General features: G+C 51.6%; 1 protein-coding gene across 5 annotated transcripts in view; it reads right to left on the minus strand.

Annotated features, from left to right (window-relative positions):
* KCND3 (potassium voltage-gated channel subfamily D member 3) overlaps positions 1–8,296 on the minus strand; it is a 215,160-nt gene extending 206,864 nt beyond the window's left edge. The window contains exon 1 of one of the 5 annotated variants that reach the window (XM_059136811.1): positions 8,068–8,296. The gene's annotated coding sequence lies outside the window, so the exon portion shown is untranslated. Of the gene's footprint in view, positions 1–6,034; positions 6,329–6,569; positions 6,787–7,563; positions 7,587–8,067 lie in introns of those variants that run through there. The other 4 variants (XM_059136812.1, XM_059136809.1, XM_059136814.1 and 1 more) reach the window with 4 other exon arrangements.
* Positions 8,297–20,750: the final 12,454 nt, after the last annotated feature.

Here is a 20,750-nt window from a genome sequence, read left to right on the forward strand (position 1 = left end):
CAGTGGAACCCAAAGCACTACCCAAGGGAGGGGACTTGATTCTTTTTCCCTCCCCTCCTAGAGAGAGCACCTGGGCCAGGCCAGTGCAGCCGTGTGGGCTTGCCAGATGTTGTTGACCGCCCAACAAACTGTCAAGTTCCAGGAAGGCTCAGGAGCATTTGGAGGGAAAGCCTCTTTGGTAGGAAGATCTGGGAAGGTGCGGGTAATAATCAGCTCTGAAAGGTTATGGCGTTATTACGAATTTAAATTGGGAGAGGGTAAATGAGTTCTCATTAAACAAATTTAAAAGTGGGATAAACATGCTAATTTTTATTTCACTCTTCACCCACCAGGGTAATCAGGAATGGGGGAGTGGGTGAGGGAGATCAGGTAAACATATTCTTTCTACTCCTCATGGGTGAGGTAGGAGGCTGGGCCTGCCCATGTCTGGAAAGTTCTCCTAGATGGCAGGTGAAGATGGTAGGCCCAGAGCTTGGTACGGTTCTTTCCCCCAAGTCCCATGGAGAAGGCGGTTCCTGGTGTGCTACTCTCTGGGCCAGCTGGCAACTTAGCATCCATCCATGCCCCTCAGAGCCAGGACAGAAAAATGTGGGGGGAGGCTGTGAGGCTGGGCAGGGCTCTCCTTCACCACCTTGTAAAGCGGGTCTTGGGCTCTTGGTTCACCTGCCTTCCGTGCATTGTCCCTCTCCCTCCCAGAGGAAGCTGATCCACACTCTGCCATCTCCAGATTCCTCGCCTCCCATCTCCATCTGCCCACCATCCATAGCTCCCTCGGGTTATGTAACAATACTCTTTCCCATGCCAGCCCCTTTCACCCGGCTCCACTCCAGCCCTGGGCTGCCTCATCCCTTCCCCCAGCAGACTCCGAACCACACCACGGACACATCTCCCCATCACCTGCATGGATGGGTGGGGGGTGGGGATGGGAGGGACAAGGGCTCGGAGAATTATTTTTGGCTTTGAGAAACAGATTTACCTTCCCAAATCTGGCTTTTTAAGGATGATACTGAAATGACTCTGAATCCCCAAATGTGTTACCATCTGTGGGAAGACATGTGGTGACACAGAAACACACGTAACAGCACCAGGAAATTGTTTGGGGTTGACACACTCATTTTCACTGATCCTAAACTGGCACACGGGACCAATCCTCTCTCAGAATGATTTGGACCCTCTGGAGTTCGGGTTGGCTTGACTCTATGTTGAAATGAATGAGGCAGAGGTTTATCTTGTAAATGGGATTTTGATCTTCATCTTTCCCTCTAAACCTGCTTCCTTCTCCTGGCTACCAACTCCTTTAGGCTCTCAGATCTCCACCTCCTCTCAGTACTGAGCTGCCACTAGAGTGTCCCCATCTGGATGCCCCTGACACTGGACAAGGTCAAACCAATCCTACCTCCTTGTCCATAGCTGCTCCTCAGTCAGCCTTTTGTTCTTGGCTGCCCTAACCCCAGGCCTGTCCCTTTGGCCATCTTCCTCCTTGCTTCGCCCAAAGGGTTGCCCAATAATGAGACAACAGCTCTTACTGCCCTCATGATGGCCCTCGTTCCCTCAGGCCTCCTTCCTTCCCTTCCCACTGGCCTGCTCATCTCTCTCGTCCCACCCCGACCCTCCACCCCTGTTTCTCCTGGTCCCCAGAAATCCATTCTGCTCAGGGTGAGCTCCCTAAAACCAGGTTCTGGTGTTACTGAATCCCACAACCTATGATCTCAGGTCCGAACTCTCTGGCCCAGCATTCCAGCCTTGCTGCAAACGGATCCTGGCTGACCATTCTGGCCCATGCCCCGTGCCCCATGCCCCATGCACCTGCCCCAGCCTCCAGCAACAAGAGCAGAGTGGCTCATGCACAGGCCGGGCACACGGGGAGGGGGCTCTGTTTCTGGACACTCCTCCTTCTGTGGGGAATATCCTTCTCTTTCAACCATCCTATTCGCCTCCCTATTCCCCATCCTCTCTGCCATGCCCCCTTCTCTTGCCACCTTGAAATGCTCTCCCTCTTTGGGCTCCTAGTGTTTTGTTTGCCTCTCTTCTCCAGACTTCTGGCCCCCTGGGCTGGATTGCGAGACACTTTCTATGCATCCAATTAATACTCGTCACTAACAATCGTCTTACACTTACTCTATGCACTGTCTTCCTCAGATCATCTCCTGTTACCCTCACAGCAACCTAGGAAGAAGTCTGAGCATTGGCAATCTGCCAGCCGGAAAGGGTTAGAACAGGGATCCCACCTCAGGCAGCCTGACGCCCCCTGCCCCCCACAATGCTACCTGTCTACTCTTAGGTCTTCTTGTCCAGAGAGGGACAGCCGCTGATGTTGACAGAGGGCTGGCTGGGTGCCAGGCACCATCTCAACCCACCCCACCGACACCACTGTCATCCCCGTGTCACCGATGAAGAAGAGGAATCTTGAAGAATTTGAATAACTGGCTGAAGGCTGTGATAAGAAGTCATAGAGATTTAAACCCAGGCAGTCTCCATGTGGGGTTCAAGGGTACCACCCTGTTTTGCCCATCCCACAGTCAGCTCCTTGAAGGAAAAGACCACAACACCTCCATTTTTACCCGACAGCCCGGGGGGCAACTCAGCATGCTGCACTGGGAGGTTTTCACACTGGAAACCCGGGCTTTATACGTGTCATTTGCATTCTATCAATCTTACTCCATGCCTTGCTAAGGGGGTGGGGTTCAAGGATAGACATTCTCTCTCCTGACAAACAGCAAACTCTGCAGCCAGACCAGAATCCAAAGAATCCAACTCAAGTGCTCTGACTCACTGTGCTCTCAGGCGGGTTTTCTCAAGGAGCCAATCTCTGCCTCAGTTTCCTCATCTGCATGCTAAGGAGGATAGTCACAGGTGCCTCTGCTCCCTCATAAAGGGAGGTTGATTCAGATGCCGCAGAAGACAACAGGAATGACAATGACATTGCCTATAAATGTCATCACTCAGAGAACAGAAAAACAGCACAAGCCTGATGAGCTCTTGATTATGGCAAAAGAACAGGGGGGTTGTTCATTCCCCGTGGTGGGGAGCCGCAGGCCCTGATGCATCTGGGAACACACCCTGCGCATTTTATATCTTTTTCCAGAAATGTACCCTGCTCACTCCCATACTTTCTTTGGGCTCTTGGGAGGATCTGCAGTCCTTTCCTGCACTCTTCGCTGGGTTTTCTAGGGAGCAAGGGCGGTTGGACAAGAAAGCCCGCAATGCACGCTTCGGTCCCAAGTAATTCCAATTCACGTCCAGGGCGTATCGATGGTGTGCTGACGAGGCTCTGGGCACGTTTTAGGCACTTCTGCAGCAACAGTTTAATTTATCCTCACAGAAAATCCTATGACTTGGATGTTTCCGCCCATCAGTTTCAGGGAGGGAGCTGAGACTCAGATCCCTTCCGAGGGGCTGAATTCCACGTTATGCAGGAGCTGATGATTTTTCGAGCAGGTGATTGATCAAGTCACTACCGAATGGCTCTCCTGACCTAAGTGTAGGCAGACTGATGTTCCTCACAGTAGAGAGCAGGCTGCAGAGATGCCCCTCGCCCCAGTCCAGGCAGCAAAGAGCAGGTCAGGGAGCTCTGCATTCTGTGTCACTTCTCTCCTGCACTGGTGAAACCAAGCCCCCAAGGTGCCCTGCACCTCAGAGTCCTCCTCTGTCAGAGGAGAGAGCTGGACAAGAAAGTGACAAGGAGCCTTTCGGCTCAAGGCATCCCTGACTGCCAGGATCCGGGACACGAGGCTGGAGCTCCTGAGACCTCTTCGAACAGCTGCCCATGCAAAGCAGGAAGTAGAGCATCTGGGTTTGTTGCTGTGGGGACAGACTTCGCCGGAGCCTCATCTCCACAAGAGGCAGTTCTGGGAATTCCTGATGAGGCTGGTGCCCAGAACAGGGTACACAACCTGCATCAACTCAGAGCTTGAGGCCATCCGAGACCGGGTCCTCCTGCAGAGCCCTCCTGGCCTCCTCCCAGACACTGCACCCTGGACCTCTGACCCTTAACATCTTTGCTTTATCCCGAAGTGGAGCTCGGAGAGGCAGGACTTTGAGGGGGTTCGGGCAGCAAAGAGTAAGGCCTGAGACTGCTGAGCCAGGAGGTACCCCGTGAGCACACTGCTTGGGCCCAATATGCAGCTCTGCACTGGGCCGGGCCAGCGCCCTTCCCCTTCCAATCTCCCAGCGCTGCTCTAGCCTGACCAAGTCTCAGTGGCTGGCATCTGTCCCTGCCAAGCTGAGTCCCACCCCTTTACCCTCTTCACCTCAGGCCCATCTCCTCTTCTCAAGGGCAATGAGTACCTCATCTATGGCTCGCAGATGAATAATTGAGAGTTATATGGAAGGAAAAATAACCCCTGTCTATCGTAAAGGCTTCTAGTCCCAAGGCCCAACCAATCCAGGACAATCTTCCCAAAGAAGGCCAAGCAAAAGCCAGGCCATCTCCAGAGGCTCAATCCCTGTTCCCCTGGTAAGAGGTACCCCAAAGAAGCATTACCCCACTGCTACTGTGTGTGTGTGTGTGTGTGTGTGTGTGTGTGTGTGTGTATAAAGGGGGTGGTGAGGTTTGGAAGGGGAGGAAAAGTTTCCCATCTGATACCAGGCCCAAGGCCATATAGCCTCCACACAAGCCCACAGATGTGACCCTGTTTAAGCAGGGCTTCTCCACGGCACTCTGTGTAGCGCTTGCCCCTGACAGGCTCCAACACCTTGTGGAGCAGACCCAGCTATGAATTCCAGCAACAGGCACAAGAGTGCGGCCCCATTTCCAGCCAATGGCATGGCACACGCCTCAAATGCCAAGGTTTTACTAGGACGTGGACGCTTTACAAATGAAAAATCTGAAGCTATTTTTGCTTTTGGCAGAAAGAGTTTGACAGTGGGAAAGATGGGGGTGGGGGGAGGCCAGGGAAAAGCCATTTAAAACAGGTGAGGGCTAAAATGGCAAAGGCAAAAAATTCTAGAAGAGGGGAATACAAATTCTCCTGCTGTAAAAAAGACAGCCCTATTAAACAGCTTCTGTTTTGGAGGGAGAGGGCCCAAAGTGGGCAAAGTGACAAGACAGCCTGTCCTGGGGACTGACACCTAACCTGACCCCAGGCACAGGGCAGCAAAGCACCCCATCACCAAGGTCTGCCCTTCAGTGACCTCGGTAGCGTGCTGGGTGTGGAGAGTCTCTGGAAACTTTTACCTTCCATAATTTTACAACACGTTGCTTAGCCCAGAATGGGGCCAGTCTCGGGGCAGGGAGGGTCCTGACCATTCAGCGGGCCTTTTCCTCTGCCCTCGGGGTTTGGATGGAGGGGCACAAAACGACAGGGTGCCAGGCTGGGGATCCCTGAGGTACATGCCTGGGACAAGCACACAGATCCTCTTCTCCCACACTGCCACTCCTAGGCTGGCCAGGGCACTTTCCTGAACTCTCTTTTTCTCCAGCCTCCTCAACAGCAAAAGGGAACAAGCTACTAATCTTTCTTCCTCTGGGGGTCCCTTGTGTACTTGCATTTTGTTGCCTTCAAGTAGCAACTGGGAAAAATAAACACATCAATTCTGATCTGTGTGCCAACATGTCCTCATGGGGAAATGGACACATGCTTTGCATTGAATTCCTACACGCCCTTTCTATAGACATTAAATATCCAGGTTTCCTTGAAGTAACGGTAAATACCGCATACATTTAACCATCACATACATTCATGCAAAATACCAACATGCACCACGGAGGAACCCCAGCCCAGTCTTACAAACAGGATCGTAAGAAAGTTCAGACACCCTCTCTTCAGAAATACAACGGAGCTATAAGATTCCAGGTCCGGAACCTCAGCCTGTTGCTGACATATCAGGCTGCCCAGGGATAAAAGCAGAACCTCTTGGACTCAATTCAAATGTCAACGCTAAGGAAGGACAGGAATTCAGTTGATTCCAGGTAACTTCTCTGTCCTGTCCCTTCTGCTCCCCAGCCCCAGTATAAACACCTCGCCAAAGCGAGTCTTTCGAACCGCCCCCCCCCCCCCCACGGCCCGCACTGGCCCCAGTGTCACTTAGAGACCTTTCCCAGAGCTCGCGGGGTGGAAGCGGCGTCGGGCAGGACCAGATGTGCGGCCCCCCCGCCTCTAGTAGGCACACCGCAGGCTCGCCGGGCTGGAGAACTTTGCGAAGCGCCCCAAACTGCTCCCTGCTTCCACCCTCAGCCATTTCTCTTGTCCTCTCCTCGCAAGGAGCGGGGGTACCGAGCAAGCCGTCGCCACCTGCCGCCGGATGCCGGGGCGCTGCCTGTGGCAACCCCCGAGGGAAGGCAGGCCAATGGAAAGAGGGCAGAGGTTCACACCCCCAACCCCCCAAGCCTCACGTCGCCGAGCTGCCCGGAGGTGGCTGCACAGCCAGCCGGAGGGAACCGACGCCCCCGGGCCGGCTGCCTGCTCCCCCGCGGCGCCGGCCCCACCCCCAATCCTTCCGGCGCCCCAGCGCCCACCCACCCGGGCGCAAGAGTGGGAGGGTGCCGCGTGGGCAGCTGGAGCAACAGGCGTGGGAGCAGCGCTCCTCACACTTACTGGCTCCAGAAGGCTCGGTCGGGTCCCTCTTACCTTCGGCGAAGCGAGCCCCGGGCCCCGCGCCCCGCGCCCGCGCGCGCGAGGAAGCTGCGGCCGGGAGCCGGGGGCCGCGGAGGCGCCGAGCGCCCAGCAGCGCGGCGAAGCGCCCAGCAGCCGCCGCTCGCCGGCGAAGTCTCGCTCGCTCCCTCCCTGGCTCGGTCCGTTCGTGCGTCCCTCGGTCCGTGGGGCCCTCCCTCCCCCGCCGCCGCCGCCGCCGCCGCCGCCGCCGCCGCCGCCCCAGCCCCGGCTCGGCGGCGCGTCCCCTCCCCGCCGCCCCGCTCGCGGGCTCGCGGGCTCGCGGGCTTCCTCGCTCGCGCCCTGCCCCCGCCGCTGCCGGCGCCGCGCGGAGCGGAGCCCGGCGGGCCACCCGCTGCCTGGCGAGGTCCCTCTCCCGAAGGGGGAGGCGGTGGGGGCGCGGCGCGGGCGGGGCGGAAAGGAGAGTCCGGGGGCGGCGGCGAGGCTGCGCCCTCGGCTCCCTGCCGATCCCCGCCGGCGGAGCGGCTCCAGGCCAAGCCCGAGAGCTCGGCCCGCCAGGCAGCGGAGGGAGAGAGAAGGACGACCTGGAGGCTCGCCGCGGGAGGGTGCCCCGGGCGAGGGCGTGTGACTCCCCGCGCGAGGGTGTGTGTGAGTGCGTGTGTGTGTGTGTGTGTGTGTGTGTGTAGGGGCGCGCGCGCGAGCGGGGGGCGGGGAGACAAGGCAGAGCCTGGTGCGTCTCCCCGGGCGAGTGGAGGAATCCTAGGGTGTGCCTGGAGGTGGCGGAGTGTGCCAGCGCGGGTGGAAGCGCGTGTGCCGGCAAGGGTGGGCACGGGGGTGAGCGTGGCCAGGTGAGCTCGGCTTGGGCGTGGGGGCGGAGCATTGAGTGGGCACGAGTGTGAACTCGGGGGCGTATATACTGGGGATCCGAGGAGAGGCGGCACGGAGCGCCAGTGTGTGCGCGCGCGCTTGGGGGGGGTGTGTGGAGCTAGCTGGGTCTCTTTCTCTTTCTCACCGACTGTCCACGCGACACCAGCACTTGCTCATGGCCGAGCCCCGCCACCTGGCGAGGTGGAGCCTGCTACCGCACAAGCTTTCTGGCTCGCCGCGGCTTCATCTCCGCGTGCCTCCGCGTGCAGGGGCTGGAGATCCCAAGGGGGACTCACACTGCCCTGATCCCACGTAAGAGCCGCTCTCCTCCCGGGGCTCGAGGGGCAGGACCCGAAGGTAGGGATTCGTCCTCTTGTCCTGCCACGTGTTCTAGTACCCAGATTCGAGAGTCTGGACTTGGGAGGATGAACTCTCAGCCTGAATCCGCCCTATCCCTCGGTCCCTCCCAAAAGCCCACGGAGCCCCACTGCCCGGTGCCCCGACACAGGATGGGGAGCAGGTGGTCGGCACGTGCCCATAGGACCCGGCGGAGAGAGCCCAGCGGAGCCCCCGAGTCCGGGAGAGTGGTATCGGGCCCAGCCTCCCCTGCTCCCGTCTGCGGCGCGCGGAGTCTTCAGTCCCCGCAGACCGTGCGGACCGGCGGCTCCAGCTTCTTTTGTCTGCGGCCCGGGTGCCCGGAATCCCGGAATCTCGGAATCTCCGTCTGTGGCTCGAGAAGCCAGGCGGCTCCTTGCCTCAGCGGAACCAGAACACAGGGCTTGAGCGATCACAGTTCTGAGCGTAGAGAGGTGTGTGCCTGAGACGGACAGAGAGGAAAGCCAAGTGTGTGGTGAAGGCGAGGGCGGGTGTGCTGAAAAGAACCTCGCTGAGTACGGATGGGGTTTCTGGCTTGTGAGAGGTTTCTGGCTTCCAGGTTAAGGGGTGACAGTCAGTCGTTGTGGTCTGGGCCGCTGTGGGTCCCTGGAAGCTGGAGCCCCTCTTTCACGGATTCCTCCTACCTTCCCCAAAGCCCCCTTCAGTGTGTCAGTCTGAAAGGTGTACAATTGGCCCTTCAAGAGGTGGGTGTGGGATCCATTAGCATTTGCCAGGAGTCCCAGAGCTCTGTGGGATTTGCATACTGATTTACATACAGTAATAATGATTAACAACACTGCCACTCCCTGGCAGACCGGGGAAGAATTCAGGGAAGGCCTTGGCGCTGCTCCCTCTTCCCTCCTCCCTTCCCTCTAGGGAAGAGCTAATTTTCTCACAACTACAGACCTTAGCTGCTAGGACCCCTGGGACCGCCCACTCCGGGTGGGCAGGTCCAGGGAGGGGCACTTCCCCTCGGTTCTCCACCCCCTGGTCCAAGTGGGGAGAGTTAAAACCCCCTATTTTATTTCTCTTGTACATTCCCACCTTTGTTTGGCATCCTGGGATAGCTCAAGTTGCTGGGTTTGCCCCAAAGCATAGAGGCTTCTGGGAATAGTTAGCTGGGGGACTCCTTCCTCTTCCAGAGAGGTCAACTGATGGAACAGCTGTGCTCTCTTGTGCCTTGAAAGTCCTGTTTGAAGACCGGGCACTGATTCAGAACCCCCAACCCCACCCCCCTCACACACCCCTGGCCCTGTTCCTCCCAGGCTACCATCTCATCATTTAACAGAAGTAGCTCTAGAGAGAAATATGAAAGACTTGAATTTCTCGTCTAGGCCAGTAAGTTTCTTATTTACCTGCCCTTCTCACAACCAGGTGACCTGGAAAATAAGAGAGAGCAAGAGATGGGCAGAAGAAGGTTCCTTGACTCCGGCAGCTGTAGAAGCCACTGTCCAGGAGGTGTTGTCCCTCCCAGTGGCTGCCATCCTCCCACTGGCCCTCTCCAGGCCTGCATGGCTTCACCTTCCCCCTCTCTGCCTCTGGCCTGGCCTGGCCGGGATTTTCACTTGCTTTTCCCCCATGACACGGCCGCTTTTCCTTTAACTCTCAGCTTCTATTTAAAAAGCTAATTTGGGAGCTTGTCCATGCTCCCAATTCAGACATTTTAAATAGGAACTGAAAGTCAGGAGCTGCCAGGACACTAGCTTTCTTCCCCTTGCCACCAGCCTAGCTCAGGCGTCTGTTCGGTTGTCCTGCTGGCCCTTGCTCTGTGTGTGTGTGTGTGTGTGCGCGCGCGTGCGCGCGCGCGCGCAAGCCCGCGCACGTGCATGCTTCTGTGGGTGTGCCTGTATGTGTATGAGAGAGAGAGCTATCTTTTCTATTTAAAGACAGTGCTCCTGTGAATGACTATTCTCTGTGTCTGTGTGTCCTTCCTAAGCTGTGCACACATGAGGATTCTTCTTGAGTCCTGTGGTTCTGGCCATTCTTTGCAGAACTTGTCCCTGTGGACTGTGAGGGCAAGAAGCAAGCCAGCTCCAAGTCAGCCACCTCCGTGCTGACATGCCAGGCTGGTGCGCTTGTGCAGCTCTTTCCCGCGGCCGCTGCACTCAGGCTTGCCCTTTGAAGCTGTGCCTTGGAGTGTCCCTCAGGGATGCTCTCCCCTGCTCATTGCTCCTGCTGTCCTACTTGAGCCATTTGCCCCATGTTGGGCCAGGAGCCTGGAGAGAGACTTTTTTGCACCTTTGATAGTTGCAGGCTTTCCTGCATTTGACAGAGATTCAATGTCCTACATACCTTGGAGGTCAAAAGCATAGGCTCTGAGGTCAGACTTCTGACTTTGAACCTTCCTCTGTGACTTACCAGCTGTACGTCCTTGGGGAAGCTCTTTACTTTCCCCATGCCTTAATTTCCTCATCTGCTGTAAAATGACAATAGATGCTACTATTTACCTTACGGGTCATTGTGAGGATTAAATGAACTCTCAGAACTTGAGAACAGTGCCAGGAACATAAGAAGTACCATAGAATTGTTGGCTGTGGTTGTTGTTCAAGGCAGAAGGGATGCAAACAGGATGTTTGCAGAAGAAGGCGGAACAGCTGGATGGTACACGGAGACATGCGCTCTACCCGTACAATGATAAAGATGCCCAGCCACAGCCTGCAGAGGGTCAAGTTCACCTTGTTGAGATAGTTGATTCCCTAAGTCCCAGAAGAGGGAAACTTCTGGCAAAGGAATAAAAGAGGAGCCACAGGGATGGGATAAGGAAGGGGCTGGACCAGCTGGAAAGCCCATGGGGCACTTCCTGGGGACCAATTTTATGCTAACCATATGGGCCCAGCCTCCCTTATTCATCTAACCATGTAAAGCAAGGCTTGATGGAAGGGCAGTTCTAGCGAAGGACTCAATGGGGATGGCCATTCGTTCTCCCTTAGTCTCCCCTTGGGATTTGGGACCTCTGGCTTTGATCTGGCCATGACCTTCTACCTCTTATCCCTGCAGCTGGACATCTCAGCATTTATTCATGGGCCAACTGAATTCATTGCCTTCAGTCCCTGGGCATCTCATCAGGGCACAGCAAGGTTAAGTGGCTTCTTCAGGGTCACAGGTAGGAACTCATGAGGCCGCTAATAAGAGGGAAACAATGAAAGACCAAGAATCAGAAAGCTTCCAAGGGATATAGGGCAGGACTGCAAGTCATTGAGGTATATTTGGTTTAGTAGGAGCCTCAAGTGGAGGAGCCTCCACGTGCTGGACTCCTTGCTGGGTCTCCTCTATTCCTGCACGGCAGATTATTACCATTTTTTAGATGGGAAAACTGAAGGAGGTCGATGCACAGGGATGCATCCCAGGCCACACCCCTATAGTGAATTTCTGAACCCTCCCTCTTTCCATGCCCCAAGGCTGCCGGTCATGGTCATTTGCTCTTCGGAGAATAGAGTGGTCCCCCTTGGTCAGCTAAGATCTGTCTGAAGAGGACGCTATTGACCTGGTTCTGCTGGTTTCTCCAGTGTTTGGCATCACAGGCTGGGCATGGGGGCAGGCATTCAGTGTGTCCAGGCTGGGGTTGTACCGTCTGAGTCTTTTTCAGGGTATAGTCCTCCTGAGGGATTTTTTAAAAAAAAGATTTTGTTCATTCATTTGATAGAGAAAGAGAGAGAACACAAGTAGGGGGAGGGGCAGAAGGAGAGGGAGAAGCAGGTGCCCCACTGAGCAGGGAGACTGATGTGGGACTCGATCCCAGGGACCTGGGATCATGACCCAGCCAAAGGTAGATGCTTAAGTGACTGAGCTGCCCAGGGGCTCTTCCTGAGGAATTTCAGAGCTTGGTGTTGCCTTGGCTTTCTCTAGTTTTCCAGGATGAAGCAGGAGGTGGTGTGTCAATGATGAGGAGATTTGTCCCCATCCCAGAAAACCAGGGGTCCACTTGCTAGGTATTGGTCTGCAGTGTTCAGCTGAGCCAGTCCAAGATGTCCTGCCCAACACTGGGGGCTCTGCTGGCTGAACTCACAACTGTCAAGTGTCCCAGGTCCCTTCCTCAGGGAGTGGGGCAAACCCACATTTCCTGAAGTCCTAACCCCATTCAGGGGGCCTGTAGCTTCCTGCGTGTCCTCTCATTAGTCAAAATGCTTAGAGTGGTGATGGCCAATGAGAAGTCGTCAAAGTTGGTGGGCTCCAATGGATCTTCCAAAAGTCAGTCTTTCCAGAACTTCAAAAGCTGGATACCTGTTCCAACCCAGGCAGGTACTAAGGAGGCATAGCCATGGTGGGGGGCTTTCTGTTCATCGAGACCTCCCTTAAAGCAAGAGAGTAGGAGAAGGAAGAGGGAGGGAAGGGAAGAAGAAAAGGGGAGGCTGGCACTGGAAGGAAGGAAAACATCTCAATCATTTGTTCAGTTTCTTGCTAGAAAAAATTTGGAGGAGGGCAGGAGAGGCTGAAGGTGTAGCTCATAGGTACACTGTAACTGTTTTCTTCTCTGGTGGCTCCGTTTGCTTCAAAAATAATGTTTCCCAGGGCTCTGTCCTTGTTCTTCTCTATTTCTCCATCTGCCCTTTTTCCTGAAGAGTCAAGGTAAGCCTCTGGTTTCAAATTCATTCAGGTGCTGACGATCCTCTTCGGAGCTTTCCCCTACCCCTAACTATCTACTGGGCATATCTGTCAATGTACACAGATACTTCTCGGGGGCATCCTCCCAGCCTCCTTTAACCTTCTGCAATAGATCATTTCCTCTAAAACATCCTCATCTGATCATGGCACCTCCCCTCACGTCCTTTCTGACCTTCCCTCTTCCCACTCATACACCTTTCTTTCCAGCACGTAGCCTTTTCTCTGTTACTACACCAGATCCCATCATTTCACTCCTTTGTACCTTTGGACACTCTCTACCGTCCTCTAGAAAGGCCTTCTACCACTTCCTGTTTCCTTCTGTGTTCTTCGAAAACATGCACTCAGCCAGAAACCTTCAATACCCAGCCCAAAGGTTACATAAGATGTACTGATAAAGTCCATCCTAACTCCAGGAGGAACTAGCCATTCCCCAGCTGGGCTACCCTAGTCATTCCTTATAACCTTCGTTTGTATGGTGGTCTCCTGCTCTGGCTTTAAGCTGTTTAAGGCAAGAACCATTATTTATCATCTCCAAATATACTAGCTCAGTGCTTGGTACGTTGCAGAGATTCAATAAAATTACATTAGGATTATTTGTATTTTCTGTTTTTTTTTTTTTAAGATTTTTATTTATTTATTTGACACACAGAGAGAGAGAGAGAGTAAGAGAGGGAACCCAAGCAGGGGGAGTGGGAAAGGGAGAGGCAGGCTTTCCACCGAGTGGGGCTTGATCCTAGGACCACCTAAGCCGAAGGCAGACGCTTAACGACTGAGCCACCCAGGCGCCCCAGGATTATTTATACTTTCATTCACATGGTTCCCTTAATTGTGTGTAACTGAGAATATGTGAAAATATGTCAACTGGTCAGCCTCCAGGTCCTGATTGATCTCTAGCTCTGGCATGAGGACAGAAAGGTTCAAGGTGTTCAATTTTTGGCTGATGCTAGATGAAAAGAGCCCCAGAGCCCCCCTCCTCCAGCCTTTTCGAATCTACAAAGTGAGCCTCAGTCAATGCTGCCTGCGGAGACTTGGCCAGTGTTCTCTTGAACCAGATTGGTTTTCAGAGAATTCTTTTCTTTCCTTTCTGGTAGAATATCACTCCTTGGGAATAGCCAGGATGCTGTCAGTTGGAAATGGTACCTGGTTGTCTACAGCTGTGACGATGCTCATTGTTGCTCACTGTAAGAACTAGCATGGGGGCTTGTCAGAAAGCCACTAACCAAAACCCTGGCTTGGTTCAAGGAGATGCCAAGATCAAAGCTTGCTGGATTTTAATTAGAAAATGATATGAAAATCACATCAGCAAACCTGGGAGACTTCGTAGTGAGGACAAGGCCTTGGGATAGATCGGGCTTTAAATCTTGACTCTACTGGGCTGTGTGACTCTGGGCAAGCCACTTTACTTTTCTGATCCTTAGTTCTCTCACTTATAAAATGGATCTTGATGGTATCAACCCTTAGGGTTCATGAGGATTGAGTTATACACTCTATATAACATATCCCATGCAATTATAAACAAGAATGCTGGTGGTTGTAACATAGTAACTGAATTTATAGGTATTTGAAACTAGCTTTTAAATCTTGGCCGCTGGTTACATGGCTTGTTTGCAAAGATTAGACAGGTCACTCAAGTTCTTTCCATGTGGTATTGTTCAGACTGAGACTTTGGGAAATGAGTGTTGTCAGAAAACTTGGTCACCAGACCCTTTTTTCTGTTGGCTCCTCCCCATTCTGCAGCACCCCATTTCTGCAGCCCTGAGCTGCCTCTTTCTCCCCATCCCCTCCCCATCAGCAAAACCTGATAAAATCACTTAAGCTGAAGCGTGACTATCCCGTCCAGAGATACAGTGTTCACTTTTTAACAGGATACAGGCTTAAACTAAGGCAAATGAAACAGAATGGGTAAGATTTCAGGCATCCATCAGAGTAATGAGGGAGGTCTGAAGGGTCAGGAGGCTCTTCCCAACTCCACAGAGTCATTATCCACTCGTGATACTGGTCCCATTAATGCAACTGTCAACAATGAGGCATTTCTGTATTCTATTTCTGCATTCTGAAGCCAGAAAATCAAGTTGCCAGCCTTCGCAAAAATGTTGTAATGAGGCTGATTTGGGTACCAACTTTTTATACTAACCTCCTCTTGGTAAACAGGCACAGGTCATGCGTCCCAAGGCCCCTTCCAGCTCTGCACATCTATGATATTCATACTCAAATGCATTTTTCTTCAGAGCTCAAGGGTGCACTTGGGTGTCTCTGCCTCGCTGGGTTTGTGGAAGACCCAGCTGCAAAGTCATTCATTGCTTTGGTGAGTCAACAAATAAACAATGACAGTCCAGCCACTGTCCCCATACTGCAAGGTCATAAGAAGTTTCTGGACTTCTCTGCAAAACCTTGTTAAAAAAAGGATCCTCGTGGCCCTCAAAATACTATTTTTTAAAATGTATTTATTTTTGAGAGAGACAAAAAGGAGAGCAGATGGGCAGACGGAGAAGCAGACTCCCCACTGAGCAGGAAGCCCAATGTGGGTCTCCATCCCAGGACTCTGGGATCACGACCTGAACCAAAGGCAGATGCTTAACCAACTGAGCCACCCAAGCACGCTCAAAAAATTATTTAGTGTGGAAATTTACAAATGCACACACAAGAAGAGAGAATTGTGTAATATACCCCTCATGAACCCATGACTTAGCTTTGATAATTACCAACTTAAGGCTAATCATGTGTTATCTATACTTTTATTCGCCATCACCCCCCAATAATTTTGAAGCAAATTTCATTTACAGATGAGATACAATTTCATTTGTAAATATTTCAATAATTGCACCCTCTTTATGGCTAATAAAGTACACCTCCCCAGGAAAGAAGTCCTGCCTAGCTCCACTCCAAAATGCCAAGAATGTTCAACCAGTACCTGCATCCGTGCCCTAGGACTCATCTCTTTCTGAGTTAGGCAAGCTCAAGGGCTTGAAAAATACTGTCCAAAGTCTGTCCTGCTCCAGGGGAGAAAGGAACATATATAAAATAGCATATGGAGATTACCACCTTGTGCAAGCTTTGGGGTGTCATCTGAATAACTGAAATGAGACCCCAACTGAGAGGCAAAAATCATAGTCATGACTCCCAACTGGCCTCAGCATTTTTCACAGGCATTGTTTCATTTAGCCTTTGCCAATTCTTATTTTACTCCCATCTTACAGATAAGAAAACTAAGCCCAAGGTCACACAGCTAGTTGACACCTGTGGCAGAAACTGACCAGAGGCTAATCAAATTCAGTTCCTCTTTCATGGGCATAGCTTGATTACATTTCCCAGGCTCCCTTGCAGTTAAGTTTTTTTAAAGATTTTATTTATTTATTTATTTGACAGACAGAGATCACAAGTAGGCAGAGAGGCAGGCAGAGACAGCGGGTGGGGGAAGCAGGCTCTCTGCTCAGTGGGGCTCTCTGATGTGGGGCTCGATTCCTGGGACCCTGGGATCATGATCTGAGCCGAAGGCAGAGGCTTTAACCCACTGAGCTACACAGGTGCCCCGCAGTTAAGTTTTGCCACGTGACTGAGTTCTGGCCAAAGTAATATAAGCCAGTCCCATTAAAAAAAAAAAAAAAAAAAAAAAAAAAAAAAAAAAAACATCCGGGGTAACCTTACATGCTGTCTTTCTTTCTCCATCCACTGGCTGAATGGAGAGAATTTTGAGGACCCAGCAGAAGATGAAGCCACAAGCAGGAAGGCACTTGGATGACTGTGTGGAGCAGAGATCTCTCCTCACCTTCACTAGACCATGAAATGAGTGAAAAAAATTAACTTTTATTATGTTAAGCCACTGAAATATGGCTGATGTATGTTAAAGTGGTAAGCCTACCCTGACGAATGCAGTGGCACAAATAGGATTTAAACCCCTAAGTCTGACCGTGCTGATGTTCAAAGCCTTGCCCTGTACCACACTGCCTCCAGGCACAAGAAATAAGAATTGCTTCTAAGAATGTCCTACATGCTCAGCATTTGATAGAATGTCTGCAAGGATCTCACATCTTAGATTTGTGCTAATACGGTAGCCACTAATCATGTAGGGCTATAACAATTAAAATTTTAAAATCTGTTTCTTAATTGCCCTGGTCACATTTCAAGTGCTCAGTAGCCCCCTGTGACTAATGCCTACCACATTGGATAGTACAGAGAAAGAACATTTCTGTCACCACAGAAAGTTCCATTAGACAATCTGTCTTATGTAGACCTGACATTTGCAATGTACCTTTCCCCAGATCCCTACAGGAAAGCTGGAGGTGCAGCTCATGAGAGGACAGAGGCTGGTCCTCAGGCACAAGTGGCCCTTCCCCTGTAGGGGCCAAGGGCAGGTCACCTAAAATGTACCAACCTGTCATAGTGATTATTTTGCATTGAACTTCTTGGGGAACAGCCAGTGCAAGGACACTCAGACCGTGCTCCGTCCCCCTAAAAGCAGGAAATAAATTTCACATATGAAAGGAACTCTCCCTTTACTAGAAAATAAAAACACATTTTTATCACCAGAGATAGGAACTTGAAAGCCAAGGAAGCCATAGAGACAAACCTTGTTACTTTTTTACTAATCTACTACCTCAGCCCAAATTTCGCCTAGAATTCCTTGCTAATTAAAACTCCCGAACATCTGTCTTCTTTATCCTGTCAATTCCTCATACATTGATTGTCTCTTTGTCTGAAAAAGAGAAAAACTGCCTGCCTTGGTCATTTCTTCAGATTCAATTGCATTATTGGGCTTCTCTATGCACTTAATAAATTTTGGGTTTTTTCCTCCTGTTAGTGTGTTTCATGTAAATTTCATTACTAGTCCAGCTGGAAGACCTTACACTTAGGGAAAGAATTTTTCCTTTCTTCACCCCTCACCCTGACTGGGAGGTCTTTGTGCCTGCCTCCTCCAGTTATCTCCCCAGGATAAACGAGTGACACTCCGGTACTCGGGGTCACAGGCTTTGATATGACTTCTTCCCACAGAATGAGCCCTGTTTCCCTAGGTTGCATCTCCTGAGGGCAGGGGTGACATCTCATTCTCACCTCAGCACCTGGGCAGAGGACCCAGGGCTGTGCTTCCTGGCCAAGGCTAGAGATAGGAGGGGAATTTTCCAGAAATAGAAGTCCAGCCAAGGAAGCCAAGTACTCCAGTCCATTTCCCACACAGCAGCCAGCCACCCTTTCAAAATACAAATCCAACCCTATTGCTCTTCATTTGAAATCCTTCCATAAATCCCCATGGCCCTCCCAATGGAGTAGACATACCTTACATATCTCATGTTGTTATCAAATCTTTACTTCTTCAACTTCTCCCCCTTCTGCTCCTGGAGCCCTCAAGACTGTTCCTGCCCTATGGGAAGTGCTACAATTTTTTGAATGCCCAGTTTGCTCTTACCCCTGAGGTTTGCTCAGGCTGTTCCTTCCACAGGAGCTCTATCCTTCCTCCCCACTTCTGCTTAGCTATGCCTACACACCCTGCAAAGCTTGGAAACACTTCTCCCAGGAGGCCTGACCTGCCCCTCAGCCTGGGACACTCATTCCACTGCATCACCCTTGGCCCCTGACCTTGTTCAGCTATAGAACTTTCCATACTTCCAAGTTTTCCCTGGGAATAGGAAGGAGGTGTTTGCAGCTGCTTTAGGAATCAGTAGAGACTATCCTGTAGAATTTTTTCCCAAGAGATTGGCACTTCTGAATCCCTCTAAATTATGAGCCTCCCTCCCCTCAACACACACACACACACACACACACACACACACAATGTATAAAAGTTTTCCATCCATTTCATCCTCAGCAGAGTCACAAGGGAGACAAGTGGAGCCTTGTAAATCTTTCACAAGCGGCAATGCCCAGAGACCTCTGTTTCTTGACCCCAACCAACTACTCAGAACAAATGTTGTTAAATCCATGGGACATGCTCCCATCCCCCACCTGCCATGGTCTCGTCATCTCAAAAGGGGGGACTGATATGCAGACCAGGGTGTGGCGGTTACAATCCAAGCTGGTGCCAAGAGGCATCACAGGTCTTCCTCTCACTGGATTATTTTTATGAGAATCAGAGTCGATAGAAGCAGTGGACTCCAACTCCTGAGACAACATCACAATAAATTGCCATGGCGGCTCTTCTCTGATTTGTAACTAGTAAATCAAATCTATTGAACAATACATTTACTGCAAATTTAAGAAGTTGTTCTTCCATTTTTTTGAGTGTATATGTTAAATCATGTCCAGAGTCATAAAGAATGGAGACAGCTGGGCTCAGTGTGAACAGAAGCAAACACATGCTCAAAGAAATTAGTCAATTTCTTGTCCTTTGTTGATGAGAGAGTGAATACCCTCCCCATGGCTCTTTGGGGTGCTTCTTCCACCCAGGTGGCATGCTGTCTTTGAAGTAGTAAGTGCATTACCATCTCAAGGAATGCCTGAGTCAATTTTGCAAGTACAGACCCAGTGTTAGCAGGTTTCCCTCTTGGCTATAGATTCCTGAAGTGGACAAAAAAGGAAACACATCACAGCCTTCTTAGTGAATTACAGCGCTGCTTGTGGTGATGCGAGATATGGGGAAGGGGGGTTGCTATGGATTGTTTTCCCCTAGGGAAATTCCTTTCCGTTCCTCTCTCATCCTTTCCCTTTCCTTTCCTCTCCTCGCCTGTCCTTTCTTTTTTTTTTTTTTAATATTTTATTTATTTATTTGAGAGAGAAAACAAGTATTGGGGAGGGGCAGAGGGAGAGGGAGAAGCACTGTCTACTGAACAAGGAGTCTGATGTGGGACTCAATCCCAGGACCCCAAGATCACGACTGGAACCAAAGACAGACGCCTAACCAACTGAGCCACCCAGGTGCTCCATAAGATTCACTTCCATTTCACCCTACTTCAATGCCACCTTGAGTTGGATTGAAGTCTCAATTCGAGATGCCCTTTTGACTAGGACATGTGAGTATGCTTTATCTCATCTTCATCCCCGGTCCCAGTCCCACCTGAATATTAACAGGGGAGCCCTAGCCCAGAGCCTGGCATTCAGTGAACATTTTAATTGAACTGATAGACCTTCATCCACTAACACTACTTCAGCAAACACTTACTGAACCATTCATTCATTTAATACGTACTTACTGAATGCCCACTCATTGTTGTGCTGGGCAGATGGTGGTGAGCCAGATAGACACAGGCCCTGCCTTCTCTACAGCTCAGGGTTTAAAGAGTAAGGCAGACAGCAGATGTGTGCTCTGCACTGATGTCTAGGCTTACCAAACCTCTTCTGAGGTCAGTGAAGCCTGAGTGCTGAAGGGAAGCTAGATTTACACATTCTCAAAACAATCTCATGAGATAGATCTACTTTTATTCCCATTTCTGATGAAGAATTGGAGATCTTCATAGCTACGCAGTTACAATGCTAGTTTGTACAATGGGGCTATGCATGGAAGGCTAGGGAAGCACAAGGAGGAGGCACTTGGTCTAGCCGGTGGGGTCAGGGAAGACGTTCTGGAAAAGATGACGTCTGAGTGGAGTCTAGAAAGAGGACAAGGAATCAGCTAAATGGAAATGACTGAGGGGATGAAACAAACACCAGGGTGCAAAGACACCAGGAGAGGAGTGAGCTCAGTGTGTGCCTGGGATGTGGGCCCAGAGTCAGGGCACAGAAGGGGCTAAGGCTGGGAAACAAGCCAAGGAGCCGGACTGTGCCCTGCAGACCACGGGGAGCCCCCAGAAGGCTCTGGGCAGCTGCGTGGTACAGGCAGATCTGTGCTAGAAAAATCCACTCTGGCCCAGCAGTGTGGAGGATGGATTTGAGGAGGACCAGATGGGAAGCAGGGGGACCAATTAGCAGGTGCTCGCAGGAATCCTGGAGAGAGATAAGGACCTCTGCTAGGGCAGTGGTGATGGATGGACAAAAGGGAGCACCAGAGAAATAGGTTGGAGGTAAAAATCCTCAGGACTCTTGACTGCTTGGGCATGGAGCAGCACATGAGGGTCCCAAGTCAGGCCACGCTTCCTGGCCATGTGACTCTACCAATCTAGGGCAGGGGACTGCTAAGCAAGCCAGCTGGGGTGCAGGTGCAACCCTTCTGGGAGGGAGGGCTGGTCACGGTTCTCTCCGGGGACCCTTTCCAGACAGAGTTGTTTATCCTGGGCTGGAGGAAGCTGTCAGCTGGCGACCGTCAAGACCTGTGAGCCATGCAAACCTTCAAAACCAGGCTGGCGTTTCCTTAAAACAAGCTCAGGATTCCTTTGGTTGTAGGGGAGTGAATTTCCAAAATAAGGCCAAACCCATCTCCACATAGCAGGCCACAGTAGCTAGAGGGTTATAGAACAGCTGACCTCTTGGGAGAGAGGAGGAGAAACTCTT

Source organism: Mustela lutreola, chromosome 10 (genome assembly GCF_030435805.1).
Source record: "Mustela lutreola isolate mMusLut2 chromosome 10, mMusLut2.pri, whole genome shotgun sequence".
Taxonomy (NCBI): Eukaryota; Metazoa; Chordata; class Mammalia; order Carnivora; family Mustelidae; genus Mustela; species Mustela lutreola.